Source organism: Mycteria americana, chromosome 1 (assembly GCF_035582795.1).
Source record: "Mycteria americana isolate JAX WOST 10 ecotype Jacksonville Zoo and Gardens chromosome 1, USCA_MyAme_1.0, whole genome shotgun sequence".
Lineage (NCBI taxonomy): Eukaryota > Metazoa > Chordata > Aves > Ciconiiformes > Ciconiidae > Mycteria > Mycteria americana.
The window spans coordinates 61,614,114-61,636,024 of record NC_134365.1 but is presented as its reverse complement, the minus strand read 5'-3'; positions in this window follow the sequence as shown (position 1 = coordinate 61,636,024).

Here is a 21,911-nt window from a genome sequence, read left to right as displayed (position 1 = left end):
TATATCAAGACTTATAGGGCTCTAACTAGAGTAATTTTATGGCTCCTGATTAGTAAGTACTACATTCCTGTTTAGCCTTTCTGCTTTTGCTTGAGTTTTCTATTTATTCCAAGGAGCACTGAAAATATTTTGGTGGTGATTCATAATAACGTGACACCAGTTAAGTTATAAGACTGGAATTCACTCATTTTCAGAAGATCAACAGAATGTCTGTACATTACTGTGTTGTCAAAATAAGTCTCATAGGAGACTGTGGTAAAGCACCCACCCCATGTTGGCTGCCTACACAGGGAAGAATTTCACCCTATTCTTTTGCAGATCTTTGCCAACATGGCAATCTTCAGGACAAACTGTACCCAAAAGCAATGCATGCATGGAAGACACGACTCTCATTAGTTCCCATGGGCATGGCATCCATCCCTAAATCTGCAAACAGAATCTGTCAATTTGTAATGGCTCCTATCACATCTTGTTTTCAGGCACGGTGAAAGCAATGAGTGGTTTCTGAAAGCAAAGACCAGACAGCTAATGGCAGCTTGGGTGGAGAAGGAAGATATGAACACAGCACCTTAGCCACAGAATTACTTGCTGACTGGTGAGTGCAAACAAGTGATTTTAGTAGCTATAATGCTGGACCACATGGGATAGTTCAAATGCTAAACGTCAGACTAAAAATGTTTTGTGGACTGGATTCTTTAATAGTAATAAAGTATTCCTCCTCTGAAAGCCACATGCTTTCTTTAGACATTTTCCTTTTGAGGAAAACCACCTTTTTTCAGATGTTTCTCAGCTGATGGATTGCTACATCTCCCATCTTGGAAAATGGACGCATCCTGCCTGTGCATGCCTGTGTCAGAGGAGTGAGTTTTAAAATAGCTGTCTGTATTAAAAATACCTCCTGATTATATGGCAATGCAAAGATACTTAAGGGGTTCAAAGTAACTATTCACCTCAGGCATCTTTGTCCAGGTCCATGTAATACCATAAACTGCTTTCCCTAGAACATGTTTTTTGATCGCTCAGGACAAGCACTTGTTTTGGGAGCCCAGTACGGCCACAGGATGAGTGCTCTCAAATACTTGTTACCAGCTGAGAAAAAACCTAGGCTTTCGGGCACCTGTATTTTATAATATTACTAAAAATACTACATGAGCCTTTGGGTTTCAGCATTTCCCGGCTCATAACATCCCGATTCTCTCTGCTCTCCCACAGAGAACAAAGTCTACCCCTGTTTAACTAGCAAGAAGCTCCAAAAAGCATCACTGCAAGCTCAGCCAGCAGCAAAGCCAGCAGATCTGCTCTGAAAATAGAAGCAGCAAAAGAGAGACGGGTGATGACTCACAGCTTAGCTCTGCTCCTGTTTATAGTGGCACAAAACAAGAGTAACTCCCCTGAAATACGTTAAATTAACACCCTTTCAAGTAGCCAGGCTTCTTGAGCAATTTCAGATCAGCCCACACTGGTTCGGCACGATTCAGCTTCGATACTGGATTGAATCAACCCGTTTACAACTTGTTGCAGCTCCAATACATCCAGATCAATTAAAGAGTAACGAGTGCAACCGGGCTGAAGTGTACTGGTGACAAACAGTGCCACGGTTTGGGTGACACAGATTCTGCATCATGCAGTCGAGGACTCCCCCAGAGAGAAGCTCCCCTGCAGTCACTAAATGGGTATCAGTTTAAATTGGGTGGTAAAGAGTGGGAAGATAGCTTGACTGAGGGATGAGTGAGAGTGATTTGTTGTGTTTCTTACATTTCCATGGCATTACACAACACAATTTTTGCAGCCTGGCTAGTTCCCTAGCTGGGGGAACTTGCTGAGCACAAGGGTGGGTTGATGATTTTGCTTGCTTGTTTGTTTTCCTCTGAAAAGCAGGAGGTTTCTCATTAAGAGTTTATGGGAAATTCAGTTATAATAAAGATGTTTCCATTTTAGTGAAAATATTCACTAGGGGAAAAATATTTCTCAGCCATCTGTACTGTGTGCTTTCAGTTCCTGAAGAAAAGAAAGGTGCCTGACGTCCTGTGGGAAGTCCCAGAAGAAGACTATATAGCATATGCAAAACAACACAAAAAAGTTTGGCAACAGACCTAGGGCAATCAGAAGCACATAAAAAGCTCTAAACAATGCCCAAATTACTGAGCTATCCACTGTCATTAAGCCCATGTAGAGGCTGATGGAGGTATTCTGCCGATTCAGCAGTTTACCATGCATTGGCCAGACCCCCCACTTAGATTCTGGGCCACCTCATAGCAAGCAAGAGAAGTTATCAGAAGTTGTTGATTGTCCATCGAGGAGTGGAAATGAAAACAGCTAAACATCTGCTATTCTTCACAGCAATGTTACAGCTCAGCTATGCAATTCACCTAGCTAACTTCTATGCAAACAAAACGGTGTGCCAGCATTTCCAATATTATAAATCAAGGTTACAACCTGAAATGGTGTTAGAGATGCTACAAATAAAGATAAGTATATGTGAGGTGGGGGGCAAGCTAATAAAAAAAGATCCCACATCTGTGGGGATTTGTGCTGTTGCTCAAACAAAGGGATGGGATTCAACAGGCACAGCTGTTCCTTGCCTGTTATTGCCTCCGCCCATACGTTTTAAACAATATCCATATTTAATTGAGCATTCTCAATGAAATTTTCCCAAGTGCTTTTGAAAGGTCTGTTTGTTTCATTTTTCCTTGGCATCTTTGTCTTCCAGCTGCTAATTTCCTTATTACTGAGGACTCTATCACTCACAGGAGGGTCTAGATCTCAACTGCTCCTGCATTCAGTAGATTTTAAAGCTGATGTGGCAGGATACTATCCATTGAGATATGGTGGAATTTTTTTAAAGTAATTATAGTCAGATCGTGCCTTTAAAGATGTATGTGGGAAAAGTCAATGCCCAGGTTTCAGAGCAGTGGTGAGCAGCTTGCAAGCACTGTGCTGTGCCTGCCTCCACACCAACTTTTGGGCCCATCTGTTTAGTAATTTGCCGCCAGCAGAAAATGGCAACTTATGGCCTTCCCTGCATTTGGCTACTGCACTGTGGAGCTGAAGCCTTGAGAAAAAGGACATACGGGGCACCTATACAACTGTGTGTAGAGTGAGGCGAGGACGCTGGAGCTGGGGCAGAGCAGCTGCTTGTAACCCCCAGGGAGGGCCCTCGGCACGGCTTGCCTAGCCACCGCGCTGGGTGAAGGAGTCGGGGCTACATCACATGGACCTGCTCTGACACCTTTGTGGAGCCGCAGACATGGAGTGGAGGCCCACAGGGAATCAAGCCCTCATATATCTTCAAAACTTCTGGACTCTAAGCCCCACTGCTAACCCCCTTTAAAGTCAGATATATAGGGCGTAGGAAAGGCAAAGGAGGCCAACAACATCTTGAAAATTAAACTGCTTTCACAAATTTAAAGTTGCTTTCATTTTTGCTAGAGCACTGTCCAGCCAGCTCTGGCCTGTGATCCCAACTCCAGCCATCAGGGCATATCTGGAGGTCCTGGGGTGGGCACTGCTCCACAGCTGGCTCTCATCTCTGTGCTCATGGGAGGGAGGAAGATAATGGGGGACTGCTGAGATATTCCAGAAAAGGGAAAAGCAGCTGCCCGAGGAGCGTAGCACAGAGACACCCCAATGTCTCTGCAAGGAGTCAGCCTGGGTCACCCAACCTCAGCTCCTGGCAGGTCACCCACATTTGGGGCTATCTGAGCCCAGATAACGAGGGCTGGCAGCTGTTCCTGCCCCAAGGACCCTGACCCAGGAGTGGGGAGGTTGCAGAACACCAGCAAACAGGATACATCAAGCTTAAGATTAGTGTAGATAAGAGCAAGAGATAGTCTCGTTCTCCTCAGAGGTGCAATGTCTTTGTTAAAAACAATGAAATTTTGCTCAACAGAGTGTACCGTTTCAGGATCTATGTTGAGATGACTGAATAAATTCAAACTTTAAATTCAAACAGTTGAAAGGAATCACACATCAGATACAGACAAAGTCGGTGAGAAGGTAACAGATGCTTTTTATGTCTCTAGTCTTCTTTATGGCTCTTTCCATCAATTTCAAGGCAGTTATCACCTCCCTGAAATTCAGCGGTGCTGGAGGGCATGATCAGGCTGGGGCCGAGTAATAAGATAGAATTTTAAGGCGAATGAAGACGTGAAGCAGCGGAAAGAAGCTATTCAATCTGCTCTGCTTCATGCATTTCTGCAGGCAATGGATGTGGCTAACACTGATCAGAGGTAGGGGAAACATATTTTAAATATGTAAAATATATATTAAAATAAATGCACTTAAGTGCCATAAGATATATAATCAAGAGGAACTGTTTGCTGAAATGTATGGTTAGCACAGCTTAGATGTAATTGTTATGGTCAGTGTTATGCTGTACTTGCAATACCATTACAATCTATTTAGTTGCCCAAGGGAAACTTGGGAAGGAATTTAACACTATCTGGATGAACACGGGGAAGGCTTTGCTCTCATGAGCTGGACATTTTTTATTACTCAGGACTAAACTGCAGTGTCACTGACATTTCTTTAATTTTGAAATGCCACATACTAGGAAAGTGCAAGTGTAGGAAAAGCTACCTGATAGATACTGTATATGTCTGCAAAGGAAGGCTCCTTCTCTTTTTAATGAGCTAAAAAAACCCAAACCCGTTCATAATCCCAAAACGGGATTGCACGTTTAATCTAATTATGCACTAGACTCTGGAAAACCCTGAGAGTTTCCAGTTATGCTGTTTGGCTTTATCCCTCATCTAGGCTGAAGCCTCTGAGCTCACTTCAAGGCTCTGTGACACCATTGCTCTGATTCAGCAAAACACTTAAGTATACACTCAGCCCAAGCACTCTGAGGACTTGCATCCTTGTTTGGCAATACTTTTAAGCACTTACAGAATTTTAAGCATGTACTTAAGTCCCTTCAACTTCATTGAAGCATAAGATCTACTTAAGTATTTTTTTTTTAATGAAAGTATAAGTGATTAGAATATCATAAATGCAAACTGATTTTTCTCTGGTTTGCATTGCTAGCTTCTTTTCTAAGTAGCCCAACTCGTCAGATCTATTTGTTTATACTCATTTTAAATGCAGAGCTGTGTGTGGGAACTCTACAATTAAATTCTCCATTCCGTTTGTTTGATTTTCCCTGCAGATGTGGGGGTTCCCAGCTCCTTTGGGAAGTGCTGTGCTGCAAAGGATTTAACACAACGCTGAAGCCAGAGCAGGGCTACAAGTCAGGTTCACTGCATGTGACAGAAGCAGATGAGTATAAGCTAAGCTCTGTTTCAGCCCTCTCAGGCAAGATTTGTGTGCCTAGTTATTTATCTTTGGCTCTGATCTTGCAAGCTACATGGGAGCAAATAATCTTCATCAGCTCAAATATGTCCTTGAAGTTGGTGGAAGCAGCCGATGCACAGAAAGTTTGCAGGGACTGATCATTGTATAAGCAAAGAGAAGAGAAAACAGGGCAAACCCGGTCCAAAAGAGATCATGTCCATCTGCCACTGAAGTCAGCAGCAATTTACCAGCACCCTCAACAGAAGCAGACTCAGTGCCAGAGGAGGGTCTGGACCCTCTACTGTCTGTGCCATCCATATAAGCAAGCAGAAAGATTGCTTTTCCCGTACTATTATGGCATGAAATAAATGAGCTCAGGCAAGACCATCTACAAATCCTCTTCTTTGCAGTCTCTTTTATTAGGCTGGGTAATTATATAGGAATTACTTCTCAGCCTGATTTTTCTCATATGAGACAAAGATGATAGGCAAGATACAGTACAATAAAGCTGACTTTGAATGAAGAGTTATTAAGAGTTTTGGCACTCTTGTTAGTGTGCAATGTCCTTACAGGCTGGCTCCATGGGGAAAAGGTTACATGGAGACAGCAGAGGACAGCGGAGCCGTGGTGGCTTGCTCTGAATCTCAGCGTATATCATGTTCTCGCAGTGCTGGCCGGTGGCTATACAGACTGACTCAGGGTTTTGTTCTCAGTGCCAACCGTATCCCAGCGCTTTCTTCTTCTGGAAAAAAAAGAAGTAATAAAATTTCAACTGGCCTGAGTAAAAAGGCTAATAAAAGAAATGGAAACAGAGCAAGTCTGTTATTGCCAAGTTTTGAAGGAATTAATACAATGGCACCTGAAAAACACAAGGAAGAAGTTTGGCTCCATCAGAAAACAAGTTTTGTACTGCAGAATTGTTGTGTTACATCCTGTGGTACTCTGTGTGAAGAGCCCAGGCTGCGCAGCCTATGCGTGAAAGTATCTCCCACTAGTCCTTCCCTTTAGCAGAGGAGTCCATCCTAACTTTTCCCTGACAAAAAGACACAGCTTGATTTCTAAAGCTGCAGGATGACATGCCAGCTGCTGGGAAATCTGGCGGCTGCGATGAAGCGGGAGGGATTTTGGCACTGGATCATGACCCACAGGAGGACAATTCCACCCCGCAGCTTGTCCAGAGTTTTAAAGAGGGATCCTTTCTCAGGACATACTTAAGAGAAAAGCCATCCTAGAGGAGGTAAAGGCAAGTGGTAAAACTGTACCAGGTTCAATAAACTATGTTGACAGAGACATTGATCTCAGCACTAAAATGAAAAGAAGATTAATCTACCTTTGGTGACGCTAATGCACTGGGGAATCAATTAGTGCAAAGGGACTGCAGAAAGCCCCAAAAACTCTCACTATACAGAATTCTTGTCAGAAGGTTCTTTTGGAAAAGACCAAAACACGCAGGAAACCAGCAGCTTTTAAAGAGATAGAGGTACACAGACAGAGGTCAGCCAGAGGAAGAGAAATACTACTTTTTCTGTTAGCTTTGAAGGGTTTTACCCTTGAACAGAGCTGGTCAGCAATACCAAACAGCATCTGTAAGAGGAAAAGTAGCTAAGCACAAGTCAGGCATCAAGAACACCCCAATTATACACCCATCATCTTAGCTAGACTATCTTAAACCTGATTTAATCTCAGGTATTTTGAGTAATTTATTTGAAACATCCATATAAAGTGTTTTGTTGCCCTGTGCTTCTTCCATAGTCAAAGGAGAGAGGATGATTCAGCTCATCTCGTCCTCATCTGCAGCCTCAGGTGATGGCTGAGGGAGTCCTGTCAGGGAAGAGACTTAAGCCCTGCACATTTTGTCAGGGCTGTTTCCCTGTCTTACATTCTTCACAAAGAATGATAAAACCTCTTGGTCCCACTCTGTCTTTAATTTTTCTACTTGATTATGGAGTCTCTGAGACAGGTAGAGATCTCCAGCTATTACACTAATATATAAAGTAAGTCCTACAGGAGAACTGCTCTTGCCTTGGATGGAAGCAGTTGAGGACTCCAGAAATGGGGACTTGTTTTTATTTTGAACAAAACTTTCCAATGGGCCCCTTGGAAAGTTATGATGGTCACTAGCCAAGTTATGATGTTCACTAGCAAATGCCCCTGCAATATTGTGGCCACAATTCCAGGGGTCTCAGATAAGTCATATTTGTTCAGGGGCATCTTGACAATATGGAACTGAAATATTTTTAGTTTCACTCCTTTGTTCATATTCTTTATTAGATATGCGTATGAGTTTTTTATATTTTTATTTACACTAGAGTCTGACTTCACTTGTGTGAATATCCTCTGTATATTTGTTACATCGTGGTAAAAAGAGGGCTTAAAACTTCAAATGATGAGAGGAAACAAATACAGAGTTTTCTTCATGCAGAAGGTATGGAAAACACCAGCTACTGTTTTCATTAAAATGGTGGGAGGAGGTGAGGAGAATTTCTAGAAAACCATATTTTGCATAGGTTTGGTTTATATTTCCTTTTTTTCCCCACCCTCAGAAAATGTTACTTTTCTAGCAGTCAGCTTTTAAAAAAAAAACAAACCCCAAACCAACTCAAAAAGCTCTCCTTAGGCTCAAAGCAGAGCATCCATGCCCACCGTTCAAACTCACAGAATCCAAATTTTCCCCTTGGCCACTTCCACCGGTAGCCTCACCTGCCACAGGTGGTTTTAATTGCTCCTGGTAACCTGAGTAGCAGCTCCAGCCCTGCGCGCTTTGGCCTATAAAGCCAGAGCAAAAATGCAGCCTAAAATCAACCGCTCGAGTACGAGAGCAGCCTGGGCTGTGATTTCTGTATTTCTGGGCAGTAAATTCAGGTCTGTTAGATGTTTTTTTCCTCTCTGAGACTAGAGAATCAGCATTTTTTAATACTCGTGTTTTGGCTGGCGGTGGGGCAGGAGCTGGAAGTCCTCGGGTAGCGTTTCCACGGAGGAGACAAGCTGTCCTTTCCCCGCACCCTTCAGGGACAGCGGGAGAGCCTCAGGGACTGAAGCCCACCTTCCCCTCCATCGTGTCTGTCCCAGCTCTGCCGCTGACCCCCTGAGGCCATGAGTCACTTAAAGGACCTAATTTTCAGAAATACCGGACACCCACAAGTCTCCGGGTGGGAGCTGCCGGCACTCCTCACGCCAGCAGATCAAACCTGTGAGGTCCGTGGCGGTGGTTTACTCCAGCCATATGCGGCCAAGGCCTTGTGGGGTCCGGCTGATCAGCATCCGTGGTGTGCGAGGTAAAGCCCCGAGTACTCTTTCTGTCATCAATAAAGGCAGGGTTTTCGTGAGACAGGGGTCCCAAGGCAAACCCCAAAAATGCCTGCAGAGCAGTGACTCAGCACTGCATGGCGGTGGGACACCCTGACGATGGCTCATGCCAACCCGCGACAGGGCTTACGGGGAGGCCCTCAGCACACGCCCATCACTGGCACCACCAAACCTCGCCTCGTCCTTCCCCCGGCCCACTGCTGGGAAAGGCCTGTGGGGCTGCGCTTGTGCACCCCAGGCACTTCCACCACGGGCAGCTGTGGGCTCCCTGGGGCAAGCCGAGACACCCGGGGCTATCCACGACCCTCCCCATGGCTGCGGGTGCCCCTCGGCGTGCTGGCTGTGGCATTTTGTACGGCACGCGGTGCGGCTCCGAGCAGCCGACGGACATCAGTGCTGCGGCAGAGTACCTTATTTAACCTTGGTGAGGGAAACACCAGTGCTTTCCCCTCTCAGCATTTGTTTTCAGTTGCTAATCCAGGAAACACACGTCCTTTCTATTTACTTAGAAAAGAATAAATAATAACCACGTTTCTCCTCGGCTCCTTCCCTCTCCCCGGTCCTCTTCTCACCCCCCCCGCCACCTCGCTATTAAAATGGAAACCCCTGTGTTACAGACATCGCTGGGCTGCTAGAGCACTTAAGCAGCACCCTGTGAGCTGCAGCCATTTACTATGTGCGATTGTTTCTGCGAGACCTAATAATTCTACCATTGTTATTATAACACTGTGCACTAATACAAATGAGCTTGTAAATAGGGGTCCAACTAAAATAAAACCATTATAATCACAGCCCAGGCTGTAAATCACAGACTAGTGTGTTCTGCTGTGGTTTGACCGAGAGCCAGGCAATAGTCAAATAATCAAACTGCAGATGTTGGGATAGCAAATCTGCTTAAATTTAAACAGTGGCAAAGGTCCAAACAACAGGGGGGGCAGAAAGGAGTCCTTTGCACAATGCAGGAATTCCCCCCCCCACTTTCTTGTTAACTGGGTCTATAAAGTAACCAGACATGTTACCCGATAATAGCACTGTTCCTCGGCAGCTTGCGCACACCAGCGCCGGCTCGCAGGCGCGGGAGCCGTGCAAAGCGTCTGCAGAGTGGCTGATAATTAGCACTAGCTGCCAGGCTTGCGGGGGCCTTCCCCCCGCCAGCCCCTCGGTCACTGCTGATGGTGAGATCAAGCCCTCCAGGACTTCATGGGGGAGAAGCCCAGGAGTACCCAATAATGTCCTGTACCATGAACTTTATCAGAGTTACCCCAAAGGTCAATGATACAGGATCAAAACTTGACCCTCTCTAATTTCTTGAGCTTCTTGCTATGACTAACCTCACTGCCCCCTGTCTCACTCTTGGACAACCCTATTTCCCCATGGTGCAGCCCAGGACGCAGCTGCAATTTGGATTCTTGCTCAGGGGAGTTCATGACGGGCACTTACCACACCATGACGGGCCAAGGGCTCATGTCCCTGCCCCAAAGCGTCCTCGGTCAGGGCACGCAGAGAGACCTGCCTATAGGTGTCAACCAGGGAGGTCCCAGTCAACTGGAGGTTAGCAAATGTGACCTGTCAGTCCTGGCCTACAGGCCTGTCAGTCTGACCTCAGCTGGGGAAGGTTATGGAGTGCCATCACGTGGCACGTACAGGACAACCAGGTGATCAGGCCCAGTTGGCATGGGTTTATGAAAGGCAGGTCCTGCTTGACTAACCTGATCTCCTTCTGTGACAAGGTGACCCACTTAGTGGATGAGGGAAAGGCTGTGGATTTTGCCTACCTAGACTTTAGTAAAGCCTTTGACAGAGTTTCCCACAGCATTCTCCTGGAGAAACTGGCTGCTTATGGCTTGGATGGACATACTCTTCGCTGGGTAAAAAACTGGCTGGATGGCCAGGCCCAAAGAGTGGTGGTGAATGGAGTTTACTCCAGTTGGCGGCTGGTCACAAGTGGTGTTCCCCAGGGCTCAGTTTTGGGGCCAGTTTTGTTTAATATCTTTGTCAAAGATCTGGACAACGGGATCGAGTGCACCCTCAGTAAGTTTGCAGATGACACCAAATTGGGCGGGAGTGTTGATCTGCTTGAGGGTAGGAAGGCTCTGCAGAGGGACCTGGACAGGCTGGATCGATGGGCTGGGGCCAATTGTATGAGGTTCAACAAGGCCAAGTGCCGGGTCCTGCACTTGGGTCACAACAACCCCATGCAACGCTACAGGCTTGGGGAAGAGTGGCTGGAAAGCTGCCTGGGGGTGTTGGTCAATAGCCAGCTGAATATGAGCCAGCAGTGTGCCCAGGTGGCCAAGAAGGCCAATGGCATCCTGGCTTGTATCAGAAGTAGTGTGGCCAGCAGGCCTAGGGAAGTCACTGTCCCCCTGTACTCAGTGCTGGTGAGGCCGCACCTCGAATACTGTGTTCAGTTTTGGGGCCCCTCACTACAAGAGAGACATTGAGGTGCTGGAGCGTGTCCAGAGAAGGGCAACGAAGCTGGTGAAGGGTCTGGAGCACAAGTCTTATGGGGAGCGGCTGAGGGAACTGGGGTTGTTTAGCCTGGAGAAAAGGAGGCTGAAGGGAGACCTTATGGCTCTCTACAACTGCCTGAAAGGAGGTTGTAGAGAGGTGGGGGTCGGTCTCTTCTCCCAAGTAACAAGCCACAGAACAAAAGGAAGTGGCCTAAAGTTGCAGCAGGGGAGGTTTAGATTGGATACTGGGAAAAATTTCTTCACTGAAAGGGTTGTCAAGCATTGGAACAGGCTGCCCAGGGAAGTGGTTGAGTCACCATCCCTGGAGGTATTTAAAAGACCTATAGATATGGTGCTTGGGGACATGGTGTAGTGGTGGACTTGGCACTGCCAGGTTAACAGTTGGACTTGATCTTAAAGGTCTTTTCCAACATATACGATTCTATGATTCTAAGTGGCACGCTGAGGGTCATTTCACTGAGCAAAGCAGCATGCAAGGGGCAGTTGGGAGACCATGCTGCAAACATGGGGCAGCTGAGAAGAGGAGCCACACAAGGCTGTCATGCTCTGCCAGCTGTTTCCACAGCTGTGGGAGATGCAGTGCAGTTGCTTCTCCTCCTAGCCAGAAACTAGGATCTGTGTCAGTAGTGCTCAAACACAGGCAGTGTGTTTTCATTTGGAGAATACATGAGCCTTGGCTGTTGCCCCATGACATTTGAAATGATGTTATAAGCTTCTTTAGGAAAAGTATATGGTCATTTGTTTCTCTGACAGCCCAAGGCAAACAAGTTGGATGGGTCCTGTTGCTCACCACCTTGTCACATGTGCTCGTAGGAGGACTGTTAAATGTGAGAACCTCCTTGATGTAACTTTAACTTACCATGCAGGAATTTTTAATGCTATTTTTTTAAATGTAATATTTAAGCGGCTGCCGGGCAACAAGTCATAAGAACAATCAATCACACAAAAAGATGCCATGTAAATAGTTCTTTTAAGCAAGTAGCTCAAGAAATCATTGAGGGGATAAAGCAGTGATCTCTCCAGGGGAAAATGAGCAAAATGAGTTTGCCAGCCTCGGATGAAGGCTGGACAGGATACAAACCAGTCATCCTCCTGAAGCTGCTTCTTCTCTGTGGCACTGACACAGCAGCTGTGAATATTAATGTTATTTCCCTAAAACCTTGTGACTAAAATCCACTAGCAGGACTATTTGCCCTTCCTGCTCAGGAAATATTTGCTGTTAAAATGACTTGAAGGCAACATGAACCAAGCATGTTCCAGCTCCAAACTGCAGGGACCCCTGAAGGGGATTTTGGTTATGAAAAGCTCATTCACTGATTTGAAACCTTTTCCTTAGAATTTGAGTAACCAACTTGGAAGAACATCCTCTTTCCTCCTTTTTTTCCATTCTTGGTTCTTTTTGAAGGACAGTGTATCTTGGAGGCAGAGAACTTCTTTGGCCTGAGTCTCCCTTCTGGAAGGAATACAATGTTAGAAGCAGAAAAATGTGCCACTCTGAGTACGCATTGCAAAATTAACACCTTGGCAGGCACTTGTTGCATATCCATTCTGCTGGATCGAAATTTCCACAGGTTTTCCTGCTCTTTTTGTCAAGGGCACAATTTTTAAAAAGTGCTATTGACTGTAAGTCTATTAGTGCTATTACTGTAAGTCTCGGACTAACAGTAAGCCCGTTGCTCAGAGGAAGTCTGCAGAGAAAGCCCGGTTTCCTTTGATGCATTCCTAAGTGTCTTGGTGAGAGGAATCGTTCTGGTGCGTGAATCAACTCTGCTTCCTCTGCTTGTCAGAAGAACAGCGCAACCTTGTATTGCTGATATACGTACGCCACGCTGCACGGGATGTGGTTGATCTCTGCTGCTGCTGCTCCACAGAGATCTGTTTCACAATGTGTGCAGTAACCAGATTAAAATCAATGCTGGAGGTTGTTGTGAACATTAAGCATTAAATAAACTCCAACATTGTACCGTAATTCCTCATGAATGATTAGATCATCCTGCTGGGAGTGCTACCATTATACATAAGGCAAATGTCACTGGGTGCCTCATAAATTTAGCATACAAGTACTAAACATATTAGGTCTGATTCACTGCTGCCTAGCTTCAGTTTATCCAAGTATGAGGCAGAGGAGTTACGTAGGCATAAATGCGCAGTGAAACACTGGTTCCCTTCTCATTTTAAGGGATCAGCTCTTTCCACTGACTTTCGTAAGACTGACACTAAGTAGATTCACAGTTGCTCTACTCCAGCTATGTTAAGTGTCAGTTGTGGTAGATCACACAGGGGAGCCAAGTACCAGGAAAAAATATAGGCTGGTATTTCTGGCATAGAAGTTGCACCCCCTAATAGTGAAGGTAGGTCTAGACTGCAAAAAAATAATGTGCTCTGGAGCTGGGTTGACAAAACCGAATTAGTTGATTTAGGTCAAAAAACCCACAGACGCAAGGCAGGTTGGCTTTTGACACAGAATAGCTGCTCCAGCGCAAGTCCGCCACGGAGCTCATGTTGAACAGGAGCTACGTACATGATCCAAACCCCAGATGGTCTCCAATTCCCTGGCACTTCAACCAGAGCACTCCTGTCACCCACACTGAAACTTTCCTGGGGAAAGGGAAGGTCGGTGTGACACCATTTTGGTGTGTTGCACAGCTCCAGTTCCAAATACAGTGACTTTCCCTTGATGTTTCAGATTTTTCCATGAAAAGAGTAATTTCCCTCAAAAAGAGCTTCCCTCCACCTACTGTTTGTCAGGGTGGAAATAAACGTCTCCTGCCTCAAAAACATTGTTGGGAAAACCTTTAAAATCATATCCTATTGACAACAGCACTGATACCAGAGCAGAATGTGCCCTCTGAAGCTCCCTGGTTCTTGACTTTCTCACTGAAGGATTATTCCCCGCAATCCCCCTCAGTGTATGTTGTCCAAGGTATTTTTAATGAGGTGTCGACTAATTCCCTCGGGAAACTTTTCTGCAGTCTGACAGGTCTCATTGTTAGCATTCTATCCAGCCTAAATTTTGCTTTACCAGACTTCATCTCAAACTATTTCCCTCTTTCCTTGGTGTATTTTGCATCTTTCAAATATTTGTAGGCAGTTATCATATCCCCTTTTTAGCTGTCTGTCAGCCAAGTTAAACATAATTAGCCTTTTTAATCTTCCTCCATAAATCCAGCTTGCTTTCTTGAAATCCAGTCCCCTTCTCCTACTTACGTGTCTTTTTGGTATGATGAAGCTACATATTTTGTGGTTGTTTCTCACACGCCATCACTGATACCAGTAGGAAGAGGCATCAGAAAATCAGACAGTAGATCGGGGATGGTTTCTATGCTAGGTTAATTTTTTTGCTCTTTGTAATACAAACTTAGCTTCACTGTCAAATAATTTAGGGTCTCCTTTGAATATTTATATCAATTAATATTTACAGAATTCAAATCCTGTGCAGTATTTTCAAAGCTAATTGCTGTAAGAGATTAATTAGGAATTTTGTGCACAGTTTATGGGTAGACTGCAACAGTAGAACACTACTGGAAGATTAATTTACCTGTCATAAAAATTTGTTAACTGATGCGGAAAAATGACTTTTTTTTTTCAAAAATAATTCAGAAAATATTATCCAGGACTGTTTTTTTGTTTGGCATGAGTGAAACAAGTGCTCCAATGTCCCAGCACTCATTCTCTGAGCATTGGCTACAGGATGCCAGAACTCCGTTTTTCAGATCTATGTAAATGAAAGGGAAGCATTTCCCAGCATATGCAACCCACAGGAGTAGATGGAAGCTTAACCAGAGAAACGCTTTGCACACCTATTGATTCTGGCCACAGGCAATATGTATTTACTCATCCGGTCATTATTTAGTATACAGCCAGATCTTTGGGGAGAAAGGAGAGGGGGTTAAGTGCACACGGTGGACATGCATTGAGTATTCATATTCTCCAACCATTTTTAAATTTCTCCTTGAGATCAAAAGACTTCAGGGACTTAATAACACTTTCCATTTCAGACATGTTCCAGAGGGACACTGTCAAAATGCTAAAGAAATTCGTCCATATGGAGATTTTAAAGATGAACTGCCTTCAGGACTTGGGCTGCTCAGTTCTCAAGGTGACTCTGAAAATCTGAGTTTCATGTATTAGTAATAAATGACTGAAACAATTTCCTAAGGAATGCAATTGATTCTTCATCCACTGGAATGCTTGTACCAAGGTTGGTTATTTTCTAAATGATAAGCTGTAATTCAAACAGATGCAAGTCATGTCTGGTAAATCTCTATAACTTCTGTTTAGCAAAAGGGGCAGATTAGAAGCTAATCCTTTGTTTGCCCTTAAGCACATACTAACAGCTCCTTCCTTCGTTGTATGCGTACAGATTCGTAGATTTTCACTTTGTCTCCCTCAAATACCATAGCTATGACAAAAAGTGTAGAGGGGAATCCGACTAGTCAAAATGCCTTCAGGGAAGGTAGCAAATGAAGCAGGAAAATCCCCGCTGCAAGAAAATCCCCTGAAGCAGGGGTAGAAGCATGCTCAAGTATAGGCCTCCTTCAATATTAATATCCTTCCTGAGGGCAGAAGTCTTTGTTCTTCAGGCCTCTTATTTACGAATTCCCAAGTCTCCTCTAAATACAGCTGCGGAATGAGTGATTAGTGTGGCTGCTTGAAGTTTTTGAAATTTAGAAAAAATGCTTTAATTACAATTTGAAGGGAAGCTGAAAAAAAGGTCTCGTTTTTTTCCAGCAGCTTATATTGTTTTCACAACTTTTCCTATGAGAATGTGTCTGTACCCAAAATCACTTAGACAGTAATCGTGCTATGCAGGTCTCCAGTTTCTTTGGTTTAGCTCGCAATAAGTTCATAAGGAATACAATTGTGGAAAAGTTGAGAGAAAGATCCAAGTCCAAGCAAAATTAAGAGAGAGCTGTTTTTGTTATTACAGTAGCTCAAAATGTCCTGAACAGCAGATTTCACTCACTGACAGAAGCAAAATCCTAGCTGATTTTCATTTCTTTTCCTGACGATGGTACTTCTGCAAGATTTGCCCAATACCACTCCCCATAGTCATCATGAAATTGGAACAAAAGCCTGAAGGCCACCATGAGACATCTGGCATGAGTAATCATGACATCAGTCAGAGCTGTGCTCAGCTAAGGACTGTGGTATAAATGTGCATAAAAATTGCATAGCTGTGTACATGTTATTGTACCCCCACAAGGAGTTTGCAACCTGCAATGTGCTCCACACAGACAGCAATGAGGAAAAAATACGGGAGGGTGCACAGAAGATGCAGCCTACAGTTTTATTTCTTAGTTCATCTTTTTTTAATAACAACAATATTATAACATTACTCATTTTTACGAATAGGAAGAAAGGTAGATGAGCAGCCAGAGGCAGATGCTTGACTGAAAGAAATGCATCTGGATGCAGGCAAGCTGGCCTCCCCATCTGCTTTAGCCGGTGGAGCAGAGGCCGCTAGCTCAGAAGGTTGTTGCAGGTCTGAGGCATCGCAGTGTGACTCTCCGTTCTTGCTCTGCAGCTCAGCACACAAGATAGCCTTCGTTCAGCCTAACGGAGATTCCCAGCACAGAAACCAACTGCTTCGTCCCCCCCAGATCGTCCTTCCCTCCTGTACTTGGCTATCTACTTTTAAAGTAAATTGCCTGCCCCAGAAGAAGGTGTAAATTAGCCCTGTCTTAGGGGAGCCAGTGAGAATGAACCATGGGATGTGATGTCCAGCTAAGAATCGGTCTCTGCTGTTGCCTGTGCAAACCCACAAGTCAAATTAGCTTGGAAAAAATGGAGGAAAAACATGTGGTCCTGATGCCCTGGCCCTCGATTAGCAATGAGCGGCAGTGGGCCAAGCTCCAAGAAAAAAACCCAAAACAATGGTGCAAGTGGGGTACAAAAAACCCCCAAGGGGATCCCCAAAGTCATTCAGCTCAAGGTGTGTGTGGAACAGAGGATATTCAGGAGGGACGACGCAGCAGGGATCCAGGAGGTTTCCTGGGCGTGATGGCACTTTTGGAGCAAGGAGGTCTGGGCTTGCGGTGGAGCGCCCAGTGTGTTCCTGTGCTGGGATGTGCTACGTGGCCCATGGGGTGCCAAGGAAAGTCAGGATGGAAAGAGCTGAGGAGAGACTCCCTGCAATATGCATTTGCTTTGAGCTCTGGCTTTGCCTCTTTTCTTTCCTTCAAGGACTGTTTACTTTATTTTGGCACTTAAAAAGAAATCAAGCAGGTTAAAGGTTAGCTTTATTATTTTTGTTGGGGTTTTTAAGAAGTTTAAACCATAGCCTAAGGAGATTACTTATGCCATTTGGGAAAGAAAAATCTGCATATAAACCCAGTCATTTTAGACATAGGTGAGGATGACCTGTCCACTACAGCAGGGAAGATTTTATGGGATACAAATTTAAAAAATTACAGGGACCCTGGGTGCAGTGGAACAACCTCTTCAGCTTTTTTCTCCATCACTAAGCTTGCTGATTGAATTCCTTCTGAATTCATAATTATATAAAAGAATATCAGGGCTGCCATTATAATCTTGCCAAAGTGTTCATTCCTTATGCAATAACTCCTATAATGATCCTACCAGAAATGGGAAAATTTTCTTCTGGGGCAAAGGCATAGGATAGGCTTTTGAGGGGCTATCTGCAGAAAAAGGAAAAAAAAAATCACTGGGGGTTTTGCCAGTAACTTGAACAAGAGCAGAGCTAGGCTTATGCTGAATGTTTTTGAAAATCTCAGCTTTGATTTGTTAATGACCATTTGTATGATGGACTACTGCAAGCCATTTATCCGCAGAAATAAATACTCAAAATAGAAGAAAACAGGACATAGCCAGGCAAGCTGTGGTTTGTACCAAAGCTTCAGATTTGCTGAAAGACAGATATATAATATTCCTTAGTTTTTCTCTAGAAAACCACTACTGAAGAGTTTTTGCCAGCCTCTTTGAGTTCATGTCAAAAAATAATACTGAAAACTGACCTTTGGGGATTTTCCTGGATAGCATTTCACTGTCAGATAGAAAGCCATATCCCTGAGTCAGCAAGGAACAGGCAGGCCTACCTTTAAACATGTGAAAGTTATTTATAGGAGTAATTTACTGAATCAGGCCTCATATGAGAGAGATAAGGGGGAAGATTTCATAAAAAGACTAAACTACAGGAAATCCTGGCAGAGTTATATTTGACATGTCACATGTGCCCGCTCCTTGCCCTCCCTTTAAAAGGAATTTATTAGTTGTAGCAAAACTCTTCTTTATAAAAGTGGTGGTGGTTTGCTGGAAGATGGACTTAATGTGGTTCCTGCCAACCTGGTGGTAGACTTATGTTAAGGTGGAGTATGAAATCCAAGCAAAGCCTCCAAATATCAATACAAAACAGATTACTAGAAGTCTTTCCTATTCTAATAGCGAGTTGGACTCATAATTTCCTGAATGCTGACAAACATCAGTCAAAGAAGCAACCACCAAGATCTCTGCAAGGCAGATTGAGTGCCTACATTTGTTGTTTCCTCATAGGAACCACTCATTCTCTAAAAGGCAAACCTTGCTAGGGTGTCTCAAGTGCGACACTCAGGAGCCGCAGTACCTAAAACCACTAGACATTTTATAAAACCCCTTCCTGAACCTACAATGAATTAGTCCAACACAAGAATAGATCTCTCTAACAAAAACTTGCCTGTTCTGCTGAAAGGCAATATCTGTAATCACTGGTAAGAAGACCACATTTGGTTATTTTTTGTAATTCTTCCCCACCCGTCGAAGCAAGCTGAAATGACCTTCCAACAATAGTTTATTTCTTCTTGGCTTGATCTGAACAAAGGCTTTCTATTCGCATGCATGTGAAAGAGTGTGGATATTTTTGTGGTGAAAGATGGAACCTCTTTCTTGAACCTTGCAGTGGATAGGCTACTTGTAGCATCTCTGAGGCTTTCACTGTTCTTTCAGAAAACAGCCAGCTAAATGTTTGTTTGGAGTGTTTACCAGGAGGGAGGAGTATATATACCAGGGCAGAGGGCTAAATTAATCTAGAGTCTTCTGATGCTTCCAACACATTTCCTACCGGTGAGCAGTTCGTCAGTATGGCCTCACAGTATTTCTGGGAATTTGCCACTAGATATGCCATGTTCACTGCAGGCTGTGTGGACAAGCTATGACTGGTCAGAAGTCATGTAATTTTTGTTTCATTTCTCAGACTGACTTGAACATCGGTTCTGTAACTGGAGGACCTTGGTTCAGCTTTTGACCAGGGCTTCTTCAGAAGAAAAGTTTTAAGAGGGGAAGACATATAAACTAGATGTGGGAATTCCTGTCTCAGCAGTACCAACTTTGCCAAAAGAAAAGCCAGATAACTTTAAGGTGGAATGGGTACAGTTTTAGTTAAGGTTTAGTGAGTGTGTTGACAAAAATGGCTTTTCTGCTGTTTGAAGCAATCAGGTTCTCTCACAACATATGCATCTTTTGAAGCATTTTTAGAGGTGGTCTCTGTGGCAAGGGTGATTTTGCAGGTGTTGGGGGGCATGCTTATGTCAGAGCGTAAAATATGCAAATCTTCCTTTCTTTGCATGGCAGAACTTCAACAAAAGCTGTCCCTGACAGCCCCATTCAAGCACATTATGGGCTCTGATCCTGCTCTCACGCTACAGTTGTCTTTGTACCAGGGATCCCTGGAGGGGCTCTGAGAGCTCTCCCTCTGCCTGGTATCAAGCAGGATCCTATGCTCCGTGCAATATTGCAGTCCTGCTGCAAATGGTGACAAGGTGCAAACTTGCAACTCTTGTGAGTAAACCTAATCACTTGTACTTGCCATGGGAAAAGTAGTGAGGGAGGCTCCAATACATCTGCTCCAATTTTAGAATGGAACACCAGGAGGAAATTGATTTATTCACTTATCTCCAGTGCAAGAAAAGACTGTCCCTCTGCTCTTTCACCAAGATGAAATGTAGCCCCTACTCTGCCTCATTTTCTGTAATTGTCAATAGTTTTGTTTCTTCCAGAGTTACCTACCTAAATCATTGTGAGATCGGGGCCTTAATTTGGAACTTTTCAGAAAATAGCATTTTGGGTAATGCTATTTTCTTGGTAAACAGGAACTATGATGGCCACTGCAGTTATTTCTTCATAGACCAGGTGACTTTGTTCATGTACTACCTATCTATCTGGGCTGTTTGTGCCTTCTCTATTAATATCAAAGGAGGGCAATTTCCATGCCCATCCAGACATGGATTGATCTGCATGCTATTGCCACTGATCTGGGGGGATACACTGGGTTAAGACCATGTTAGAAACTTGACCAACAGCACCACTTCACTTCCCTTAGGAAATGGCAGATTTACTGAACTATAACACAAGCTCTGGGCTGTTGGGAGCTTGGCAAGTGCCTGGTTTGCAAGGGGCTGAGGCTCCCTGTCCTCTAAGCAGTACTCCAAGTCATCCAATCCTGAGAAATTAAAACCATTTTGATTTCCTACAAAACCACCACCAACGATAAATCCTGTTTCAGCTGAAGAATTGTGCAATTTCCCCAAAATCTTGGAAGCAGGGACTTACTTATACAACGCCCTGGTGCATCAATGATTTGAAAGACCCCTGCCAGCTAAGGCAAGGCTAAAGATTTCAGTTACTCGCTTGGAGTATCTCCATTTTGCAATGTCCAGCCTGAGGTCCATTAAGCCTTATGCTTGTAAGCACCAAGTGACCACAGCTCAGGCGGAGGTCACGGGGAGCAGAAGGTGGCCATCGGTTTCAAAACTTCAGGTGTAGGCAGCTCAGACTAGCTTCTCAGAAACAGGTATTTCTAAAGCCACTTTTGAAAATCCAGAACTCTTCATATGGGGAAATCAAATGGTGATCGTGTGGGACCTGAAGCCCTCCCCACTGAATCCAACCAGAATTTCACAATGATATGAATTTATTTTTTAAGGCTGGATGCTCGTCCAGGTTGGGTCAACTTCAGTTTGCACTATCTGGGGATCTAGTACTCGACCGTTACCCATTGCCTCTTTACACAAATTCTTCCCGAGAGCACAAGGGGATTAACTACCTTGGGGTTTCTAAGGGCCAGAGCTCACTGAACATTCCTTGTGGCACTGAGTTGTATGGGAATTTAGCAAACCTCTCTTCTCAGGCAGCAGATCCCTCGTCTCAAGAAATCTTCAGATTAAACTGTCAAGCTCTGGGACGTGCAGCTAAAGAGAACAACAGTGTTTGAAGGAACATTTAAAGAAATATTTTTTATAATTCCCAGTGCAGCTGGGATGATGACACACACTCTGGTCCTAGCAAACTCGCCTGGCAGGCAGCTAGGGCTTTATATGTAAATATAAACATATATTTACATATTTCCTAACATCTGTTATGAATTTGTTTTCCCTTTGGTTCTGTTTGAAGTATGTCTTGTCCTATTATCTCTGGGGCTGAAATTTGGAGAGGTCTGTTAATAAACTCTATATACTGCAGAGCCACAAGACAAACTCTCCCTCCTCCCCAGCTTTTCAGCCAGTTCTTCTACAGCTGTTCCTTGCTTGTATTTCTAAGTGCAATAGTACCTCCCCAGCCTATGAAAGGAGCACAGTCTTCTCAGTGGATTCCTGCTGGGTAGGGTATAATCTCACCACCAATTTCCAGGGATGTATATTCCATTGGTCTAACCCATTTGTCCTGGCAGCCCAGCTTTTTAATTGTTCCTCGACACGGTGTCTCTTTCAGAGAGCGCCCTGCTATTCGCTCGAGGTCCCGTCCACAGTTTCTGCATCCAGGAAGAAAAGCCACCTGCTGCAAAGCGCCAGAGCTGGAGCCGCTGCTGCAGAACAAGACTGGCCTTCGGCCGGCGATCCAAACAGCCTCCAAAGCAGAGGCGATGCCACG